Source organism: Phoenix dactylifera, chromosome 4, assembly GCF_051530095.1.
Source record: "Phoenix dactylifera cultivar Ajwa chromosome 4, Ajwa_hap1_PhDact_Kaust_v1.1, whole genome shotgun sequence".
Lineage (NCBI taxonomy): Eukaryota > Viridiplantae > Streptophyta > Magnoliopsida > Arecales > Arecaceae > Phoenix > Phoenix dactylifera.
The window spans coordinates 2,308,436-2,319,526 of record NC_143193.1 but is presented as its reverse complement, the minus strand read 5'-3'; the positions used below and the strand labels follow the sequence as shown (position 1 = coordinate 2,319,526).

The 11,091-nt window shown below is 36.4% G+C and overlaps 1 pseudogene; it reads right to left on the bottom strand.

Annotated features, from left to right (window-relative positions):
- Positions 1-623: 623 nt before the first annotated feature.
- LOC120113124 (dolichyl-diphosphooligosaccharide--protein glycosyltransferase subunit 4A pseudogene) lies at positions 624-1,874 on the bottom strand (annotated as a pseudogene).
- Between the last annotated feature and the right edge of the window lie 9,217 nt (positions 1,875-11,091).

The following is an 11,091-nucleotide window of genomic DNA, read 5'->3' as shown; positions in this document are numbered from 1 at the left end:
CCGGTACCAAACCAGTCCGATGACCGACCGGTACATCTATCAGTACCGGTTTGGCAATCTTTGGGTAAATGAAAAGCTCCACCTCTTCGGTTTATGCTTTGTTTCCCATATCTTGACCGTAGAATTATTTTATAACCACTAATATTCAAAAATGTGAATGAAGAATTAACAGTAAACCCCTCGCTTGTCCTCTTATTATTCTTATATCCACTTTTTGAATATAGATGGATGTCTTGCAGTCCTTTGCTGGAAAATTTCTCATGATCTAGCAACCAAGTATCTTTCTCCAATCCCCCCCATGAGGCTCCTGAGTTTTTGTACCTCCATGTCTCTCTGCCAATATCTTAAATAGATGTACTCAAATTAGTTTGATTCTAACATGGAACGAAAGAAGCAAGACCAAAATGTGATGCAACAAGAACCATGCATTTAGTATCATCCAAATTTGATTTAGCTTTGATTTTACCTTAGCTGTTGTACTGCTTCAAAAAGCTTTGGTTACTTCAATGAATCAATGGCCATGGCACCAAGACAAGGTCAACCGGCAAAAAAATACCCTTTTTTTTAATTTTTTTGCGAAGGAGTGAGGAGAGAGTGAGAGAGTGAGAAGCTGTATCAAGGATCGTGCGGTGAAAGGGCTTTCTGTCGAGCACCAGGTGGGCGGACCGATGGGAGATCCCGGGCCTGGCAAGCCGAGGGGTGTCGATCGGCTCCAGCGGTCGGCTCCGGTGCAAGGGATTGCAGTGTCGTCTCCGGCGTGGTCTGCGGTGGCTCAAGGGAGAACAGTGCAGCCGGAAATATCCTATTTCCGGCCTAGTGTGGAGGAGTTGGCAGACCTGAAACGGCGGTTCCCTCGGATGGTAGTGGTTCCATCGGAGCGACTGGAGCAGGCCCGGACGGAGCAGGAGGGAAGGGCCGTCATCGTGAGGAGTATGGGGCGGCGCGTCCAGGCGGAGCTGGTTGCGCGAGATCTTCAAACTCGGAGTAAGTTAAAGGCTCTGATCGAAACTTTCCCAATGGCAAACGGGCTCATGACCATCCGCTTGAATGTTGAAACAAGAGGAAGAAAAGAACTCATCTGCTACTACCTTGGGCATGCTTTTAAAGATTGCATCTGCTGCTCTCTCCAAAGACATACTCTTCATTTCACAGAACAAGGAGAATGCCACAGGGTGATAAATAACAAAAAATGGCAGTATACCAATGTTTATTTCATCCCACAAAAACAAGAAATTGGAGAATGTTCAAGCATTAGATCTCCAAAAATGTCCTTGTCCATGAAAATAAAAACTAATTAGTCGAATATTGGCCTTGCTCACAGCTATCCACGTTTTTTTCGTCAAGCTGAAACCATCCATGATACAATGCTCTGGTCCACAAGTCTGCCTACCATCTGGATTTAAAGTATTTGTAACTACGATAAATTCATGATACAAGCATCAGGCTTTGGTTATCTCCTCAGGTCACAGCGTGCCAGTACTCCGATAAGATTAAAAGCTGTCGATTTAAACAAATATAAGGCATATTTGACCAGCTAAATGGTTGTGACTGTACAAATAATACCATTTTCCGAAAACAATGGAAAGAATCTGCAACTCGGGTCGAAAAGTTAAGAATTAGTAATCCTTTTTAGACGCCATTTTTTTTCGCGCCATTCAGATTGCGTCAAATCCGGTGTTTATGCAATAGTGTAATTTTAGGCAATTACATTCGGGTTGGCGTCGGAGTTTAAAAGTAGTTCTGGATTACAGGATGCCATCAAAGGAGAACTGGTTCATATTTTGGGTCTGCCATCACATATAAGCAATCATCATAACAAATATAAATATGCCAAGAAAATTGGCAAAAAAAAACAAGTCTTGATCATCAATCATCTGAAAGATTAAACCAAAAAAGACAATGACAGATTATATTAGAATAAAAAGGTGGGTCAACTATTTAAAATAGATTGCTTTTAGACCAGCTTATATATATATCCTCACCAATATGCAGTCAAACTTTGTAAGATGGACAGTATATTAAGGCAGCACCATTAAACCAATTCAAGTGAGAATGCCCTAATTTATGACTTTCTTTGAGCACAAAGCCTCTTTGAAATGATTAAATTCTAGTAAGAGATGAGATGCTAATTTATTTTCATCGTCCTGATTTCTCACATGTCCCACGTCTAGCAATGGTATATTGATGGAAAAATTAAATGCGCATGCGGCCATTCTCGGGCCGTGTGGACAATAGCCAGCGGGGCTGCCGTTTTTTTTCATTTGAATTTCGCGAAACGCGTTCGCAAAATCACCGCGGGCGCGTCCGCAAAAAGACCTCTTAATTTCATCTCTCTCGGGATACAAAAAAAATAGAGAAAAATACTAAAAAAATTATAGAGAAAAGTTCTTCCTCCTCTTAGCCACTTGTGATTTTTATTTTTGCTCTTTTATATTTTATCCTTTTTCTTTCGTTCTTCGCTAGATCGGAAAGTCCGATCAGGTTCGTTTTGACTTCTTCCGAGACGTACTAAACCGCGGGCGCGTCCGCAAAAAGACCTCTTGATTTCATCTCTTTCGGGATACGAAAAAATAAAAAAAATACTGAAAAAATTCTAGAGAAAAGTTCTTCCTCCTCTTAGCCACTTGTGATTTTTATTTTTGCTCTTTTATATTTTATCCTTTTTTTTCGTCTTTGTTGGATCGGAAAGTCCGATCAGGTTCGTTTTGACTTCTTCCGAGACGTACTAAAAAATAAGTTGTAGGATCATCGTATCTCAGAGGAGGATTATCGGAAGATCCGTACGTAGGGGCAAACACTTCTTTGGGACAGTGCCTACGCGCTTCAACTTGCCTACAATCAGGCTATTTCCTCTAACTTATATTTTTAATTTAATATTAGTAGATCTGTAGAATTTGCAATTTTGTGATTTAATTTTATTAAATGAATAGATTTATTTTATGCTAGAATAGATTTTTTTATTAAAACAGAATTATTTTGATGTTGAATAATATATATACATATTATTCCCTATAAAGATTTTCCATTAATTGTAATTTTAGATTCATTTGTTTATTTAGATAATATTTTACTAATAATCCAAAAAAGTGTATGTTTATTTCTTTTGTTAGTAATATATAATTCAGTAAATCATTCTAAAATGGTAATAATTTGTTTAACCTCCAAAAGATTTATCATACTTCCATTTGAACTCTTCAAGGAGTAATTTTTAGATCCCATTCAAATGAAAAATTTAAAAATTGGTTAATACATAATAATTAATTCATTGAATTGACATTTTAGATTTCAATTACCATAATTGATTTGCTAGCACAAAATTAGTAATCAATTATTCTAATAAAGTAATAAATCTTATAATTTATTGAATTGACATTTTAGATCTCAATTATAATAATTGATTTGCTAGCACAAAATTAGTAATCAATTATTCTAATAAGATAATAAATCTTATAATTCATTGAATTGACATTTTAGATCTCAATTACAATAATTGATTTGCTCGTACAAAATTAATAATCAATTATTTTAATAAGATAATAAATCATATAATTCATTAAATTGACATTTTAGATCTTAATTATAATATTTGATTTGCTGGCACATAACTAGTAATCAATTATTACTAATTTAAAAAATCAAACGAAAAATTTGAAAATTGGTTAATTCATAACAACAAATTTAAGTTTGCACTTAGGCTTTTGTAAAACTTAAATTTATGTAATTTCTAGTGATTATATCCACTAACTAATAGTGTCAAAGAAAAGTTTGTCAAAAAGGCATACGTGCCTAAGAAAGGCTGGTACTTAAGTGAACCTAGTGCTTCACCACTGATCTAGAACTGATCTGGCTATTTTTTTTGGATATATCAACTAGACATTCAAAATTCAATACAAATTTTAATACAATCTTTTTACATAGACTTTTTACTTTCATTCAGGTTTCTGTCCCTTCTCTATAACCTTGAACCTATGGCCTCAAACACTAGTGACCACCTTAGTGCCAAACTAGAAAAATTTGATAGCTATAACTTCAGGAGGTGGCAAAACCAAATGCTGTTCTGGCTCACCACATTAGGGTTGATCTCAGCCATAGATGAGAGCACCACTGAAGTTGATAACGGGTCCAACTCAACTACTTCATGATATGCTACTCGCCAAAATTCAAACCGGAATTCATCCTCCTTCCACACTGAATCTTCTGCCTCCACCAGCATACCCTCTAGGACACTTGATGAAATAGACTATCATTACATCTATAGAATCCTAGGTGCCCTTTCTGAGAGGCTATATGACATTATAACATAGCCAAGAGTGCCAAAGAACTCTGAGACATCCTAAAAAGCAAATATGGTCTTAATGATACTGCGGTGAAAAGGTTCAAGACGAGTGTAATAACTCCAATTTTTTTATATATATAAAAAGGATATAATAGTCTTTTAAAATTGATATAAGGGGTAAAATTGGAAAGAATCAAAAGTTAATGGCATAACAGTGGATATATTGAAGTGTTAGGGGCAAAAAGGAAATTTAATAATTTTAAACAAAGGATGAATAGTGCTTGATGTGACTTAATTAGGGGGTTTGAGTGTGCTGTGTCGGTGGAATGAAGCAGAGAAGGAAAGTGGTCTCAGGCGGTGGAATCAAATAGGGAGAAACACAGAGAGAAGGAAAAGAAAGAAAGAAAAGAAGAAGAAGAAAGAAGAAGGGAAGGGAGTTTGAGATGGAGGGGAGCCCCGGTTGCGTTGTCAACTGAAGGAAAAAGCGTAGGTCTCCTTTTCCTCTACGCAAGGACCCAAGTTTCAGAAAAGAAAAAGGTAAATACCCATCCCTACCTAGTCTTCTAATGAAATTAGGCTATACAAAGGGTGGATGTGGTCTAGAGAGGTGGTTAAAAGAGGAAGAATCGGATTTCGACAAGTTTTTCCGGCACTGCGGAAAAACTGTGTCGAAGTCCCAATTTCGGTGAATTATTTTGGAGGTCAATCGGCCTCCAATGATGATGTATCTTACCATTTTGGAAATTTCTATGAGTGTAGAACATTGGGTATAAATTTCATAAAAATTAGAGTTCGAAAAGTAGATCAAAATCGGAATGAAGTAACCTGCTGTCAGTCCGGGTTACTGTTCATCTGGATGAAGAAGATGAAAAAAGGATGATGTTGGGTCGACCCAAGGTTCAGTAAAATTTTAGATTTGAAGGGATTCGATCCCTTCGCACACCTTGACCCTATAGCATTGGTCCAAGGTGTGTGTTGGATACTCTTGCATCATGATTAATGTAAATTGAGGATTAATTAATAAGAATAGGAGAAAAAGAAAAATGTTAATTAGGGGGGGGAGTTGTGTCAACTGAAACTTTTATACTTACAATTGATACGTAGATTATTTGGCCTTGATACAAGAATAAATGTGTTATTAATGCATGTTTCACTTGGGCAAGGAACTAAGGATCAAGAGGAAGAAGTCCCCTACTGCCTTCCATAGAGCTTCGGAGGCGTATCGGGATCGTGCCAGATTGGCAAGTGAGTGGAAAATTGTACTTTGTACCATGAGCACATTCCTTATTCATTTTCATGAATGTTGCCAAGTGTGACTTGATTCCACCTGAGCTTATTGATTGATTGTTGTGGTAGATTCCTCTATGTTTTGTTCTCCATGCTTGATTATTCTGTACATGCATTTGGGAGAAATTGAGAGGAATTACAGGAAGGAAAAGAGTAATATGTTAAGTTACATTGCATCCCCTAACTCCTCACTCCCAACCCTGATGTCTAGTCATAATTGGGTCGTGGTCGAGTGAGTGATAGTCTTGATTATACTCCTTTTTATGTAGAGTATTGGGAGGGTGCATTATGGCATTTATGCATGGCTTGGCAGTATCTACAGGACATCTATAGTCGATGGGTTAGACATCGACCTGTGTGCACATAGTAGCCTTCTGGATGGGCGGAGCCCAGTCCTTTCTTAGGAGGGGACACGGCCCTAGGCGTAGGATCGGCCGGTCCTGCGACTTATATATGGCTTGCCGCCGAACAAAGTAAGACCCCGCGAGGTGCCGTTAGTATATAGATGTGAGATGTTTCTATGGATTTCTGTTTTGGATACTGGCCAGCATTTATATTATCAGTATGGTGTCTTATCCTGCATATGCATGTGACAGTAGAGAGTTGTTGTGGTTCGCCTGGGGTGTAAGACCCACCTTTCGACAGCTATCTAGTGATGACTTCGTATATTGACACCTAATTTGTATGTTCCAGCATTATGATCTGCTGAGCATATTCATGAGTAGCATATATGTTTACTTGATTATTCCATATGTGCTTCAGATGAGTTGATATTGATTATGGTGATATTGATGATTTACTCCATATTCTTTATGTTGAGTTCATGTTCATCTTGCTATTGATCACTATTCATATGCTCTTGAGATTCATCTTGAGCCATGATTATATTCTATCTCATATGCATAGTACTCTCCACTCCACTCACTGAGTATTTATATACTCACTCCCCAGTTGATATTTTTGTTGCAGGCCAACTGATATATAGAGAGGAGCAGGATTAGTGGTTGCCTGCTATCTGTGCCGCCCCATAGCATAGTATAGTGTACAGTTATAGACATAGATCCTGTTGTGGATATGGGTTTGACCATGGATGGAATGAGAACCAGATTTTTATACAGATGAGTTATATGCCTGTGATGATGTATTGATATAAATTGTCCAGGCTCATTATGTGACAGATTATGTGATTGCTGCTCTGACAGGTAGTGTTGTTGTATGTATTGAGATAATCCTGACAGGTCAATATAGGAAAGATGATCATTTTGTGCATGCATCATGCCAAAATTTTCAGGATTTATTGATGATTGATAGGTAGTAGGGTTCTACGCGGTGGCTGGTGGCCTTATGCCTACCCGCACCCTAGGACCATCGCGGCGGCCTGCCGGATCATGGTTCCTAAGTGAAGGATTGTTTAAGTTGAATGTAATAGCTCCTTCAATGAATGAAAATCCTTTGATTATGAATATAGAAGCTCCTTCTATTTGGCATGGTAGATTAGGCCATGTAAATTATAATTCAATTAAACAACTTATGAACCTAAATCTAATACCAAAAAGTGATCTTAAGAATCATGAGAAATGTCAAATTTGTGTAGAAGCCAAACTCCCTAGGAAGCCTTTTAAATCTGTTAATAGGGATTTAAATCAATTAGAGTTGATCCATAGTGATGTTTGTAACTCGGGTAGAACTTCTAGGGGAGGTAACAGATACTTTGTGACCTTCATTGATGATCTATCCAAGTTCTGTTACATCTATCTAATTAAAACCAAGGATGAGGTGCTTAGCAAATTTAAGATTTTTAAGATCGAAGCTGAGAACTAATAGGAGAAGAAAATTAAAATTCTTAGATCAGATCGGAGAGGTGAATACACATTAAATGACATAACTCAACTATGTGAAGATCATAGAATCATTCATGAAGTGACTGCACCCTATTCTCCCTATTCAAATAGAGTAGCAGAAAGGAAGAATAGGACTTTAATGGATATGGTTAACTCCATACTTATAAACTCAGGAGTACCAGAGAAATTATGGGAGGAAGCTCTAGTTTCAGCCTGTTATATCCTTAATAGGATTTTCTCTAAAAATAATGATCTAACCCCATATGAAGTTTGGAAACATAGAAAACATAATCTTGGCTATTTGAAAGTGTGGGGGTGCTTGACAAAAATGAAAATACCAGATTTTAAAAGAAAAAGAATAGGACCTAAAATAGTGGATACGATATTCATAGGATATGCAGCCAATAGTAATGCCAATAGATTTTTGGTGATTAATTTAGAAGAAAATGATATTAGTAACAACACCATCATAGAACCCAGAGATGCAACATATTTTGAAGACATCTTTCCATTAGGACTAGAGTAGATAGTGGTATAGCTAGTAGCTCTAGTAGAAGAAGGACAAGTGAAATATAAGTAGAAGCAGAACCTACGAGGAGTAAGAGATACAGGGTAAAGGAAACATTTGGAGATAATTTCTATACCTTTCTTATAGAAGACTCTCCAACTACCTTTGTAGACGCAATAAAATCCTTGGATTCACCTTTTTGGAGAGAAACTGTGGACAATGAGATGCATTCAATTATCCAAAATCATACTTGGAAATTGACTGATCTTCCTCATGGTTGTAAAACTATAGGGTGCAAATGGATCTTTAAGAAGAAACTTAGGTCTGATGGCTCTGTAAATAAATTTAAGGCTAAATTAGTTGCCAAGAATTTTACTCAGAGATCTGGGGTAGATTACTTTGATGTCTATGCACCTGTAGCTAGGATTACAACTATTAGGATCCTTATAGCATTAGCCTCCATCCATATATTAGTAATTCATCATATGGATGTCAAGACAACTTTTCTAAATGGAGACTTAAATAAAGAAATCTATATAGACCAGCTAGAGGAATTTGTAATCTCTGACCAAGAAAATAAAGTTTGCAGACTAGTCATATCTCTCTATGGTCTTAAACAAGCACCCAAGCAATGTCACTTAAAATTTGATGAAACCGTGATGACATTTGAATTTGAAATCAATAACACAGACGAATGTATATATCATAAGAGAGTTGGATATAAATTTGTGATCTTATGCCTCTATGTAAATGATGTACTAATCTTTGGGACAGATCTTCAGATAGAAGATGAAGTAAAATAATTCTTAAGTCATAAGTTTGATATGAAAGACTTGGGATAAATTGACTTAATTTTAAATACCAAAATAATTAGAAGTGCAATTAGAATTGAGTTATCCTAAAGTCATTATATTGACAAGATACTCAATAAATTTAATTATTCTGATTATCAGTCTATCTCCACTATCTTTAATCCCTTTACACACCTTAAGAAGAACTTAGGAATTCCTATCCTTCAAAGCCTATATGCTCAAATCATGAGCTCATTAGGATTTCTAGCAAACTACACCGAGTCAGATATAACATATGATGGAAATAGACTCAGTAGATATACTGTTAATCCAAATAAAGATCACTGGACAACATTAGAGAGGATCCTTAGGTATCTTAAGGGTACCAAGTCTTATAGTTTGCACTTTAGTGGGTTTTCTGCTGTTCTAGAAGGCTATAGTGATGCCAACTAGATCAGCGATACCTTAAATGTTAAATCCACCACTGGATATGTTTATCTCCTAGGAGGAGCTGGTGTATTTTGGAAATCCATCAAACAAATTCTGATATCTAGGAGTACCATGGAGTTTGAACTAATTGCCTTAGACACCACTAGCACTGAGGCTGAGTGGCTCAGAGACCTACTAATAGACCTTCTTGTAGATGAGTCACCTTTACCACTGTCTCCTTACATTGTGATTATAAATCTGCAATAGATAAGTGCAATCAAGAAAATGCCAATGTAAAAATGAACATGCACTTAAAAGTGTGTCATAAATCATAAAGATATAAATTGAAAAATAACGTTATTGCTCTGAATTTTGTAAAATCAGAAAATAATTTGACTGATCATCTTACAAAAGGTTTATCTAGAACAGTAGTTCTAGAGTCGTCGAGGGGGATGCGGCTTAGCCCATAAAGATAGATCACCACGGTGGAAACCCAACGTTAAAAGGTTCAATGGGTAGAAACAAACCAGAGTGTGACTAAGAGAAGCACTGTTTTATATTTTCCTCATCCCTATAACGCTAGTGCTCATAAAGGCAAGTGGTAGGATGAGTTTGTTTATATAACTCTTAATGACTCTGAGACTCAACAAACAGGAGCTTTTTGCTAGATTTCTTATTAGGACTCACCTATATGTGCAGTCGTGAGGCCACGATTATAGAAAAAGGGAGATTCCCTAAAAAGCACATGATAGATACCTGTGCATCGCCATATTAGCGCAACCTGCTTAGAATCCAGATTGGGCTATATTATGTATGCTGTTGATTTAATTTGCCCCATGGACCGAGGTTCAAGGTTAAGACCACTTTGGCTCCACAGATGTAATCAATTGTCACTAAGTGAAGATTCAAACCGGAAGGTACTTATACCTATTACATAATATAGGATATCCAGCATTTTGTTTTGATTTTAAAATTATTAAAAGAAATAAAATAATTTTTGTGGAGGATTGCTGGCACCCGCTGCCAATTTTTTTTATTTGAATTTCACAAAATGCGTTCGTGAAATCATCGCGGGCGCATCCGCAAAAGACCCATTTGCCCCTGCATAATTACCTTTATAAATACCCCTTGATTTCATCTCTTTCGGGATACGAAAAAATAGAGAAAAATAATGAAAAAATTATGGAGAAAAATTCTTCCTCCTCTTAGCCACTTGTGATTTTTATTTTTACTATTCTATATTTTATCCTTTTTCTTTCGTTCTTCGCTGGATCTGCGAGTCCGATCAAGTTCGTTTTGACTTCTTCTGAGATGTACCGAAGAAGAAGTTGTAGGGTCATCGTATCTCAAAGGAGGATTATCGGAAAATCCGTACGTGGAGGCAAACACTTCTTTGGGACAGCGCCTACGCGCTTTGACCTGCCTACAATCAGGCTATTTTCTCTAACTTATATTTTTAAGTTAATATTAGTAGATATGTAGGATTTGCAATTTTGTGATTTAATTTTACCAAATGAATAAATTTTATTTTGTGCTAGAATAGATTTTTTTGTGTTAAAATAAAATTATTTTGATGTCGAATAATATATATATATATATATATATATTATTCCCTATAAAGATTTTTCATCAATTGTAATTTTAGATTCATTTGTTTATTTAGATAATATATTGCTAATATGAATAACATTCTCCAACCAAATATTTGAGTCAATTGTGTATCCTTCCTATTTCTCTGACACAGAGTGGCCAAGAAGAGAGAGTTATGTTGTAACCAATCCATAAATTTAGTGCCAAAATATGCTCACTACCTTCTAAGGCCACTCGTCCTGTTGAGAAAGTCATAACAGTAAATTGATAGGTTTAATTATTCCAGAGGGTGAAGTTGATGCCATAACACATACACATACATAGGCATAACAGCCTTCTTTTTGGTGAGACAATAATATAACATTGCAA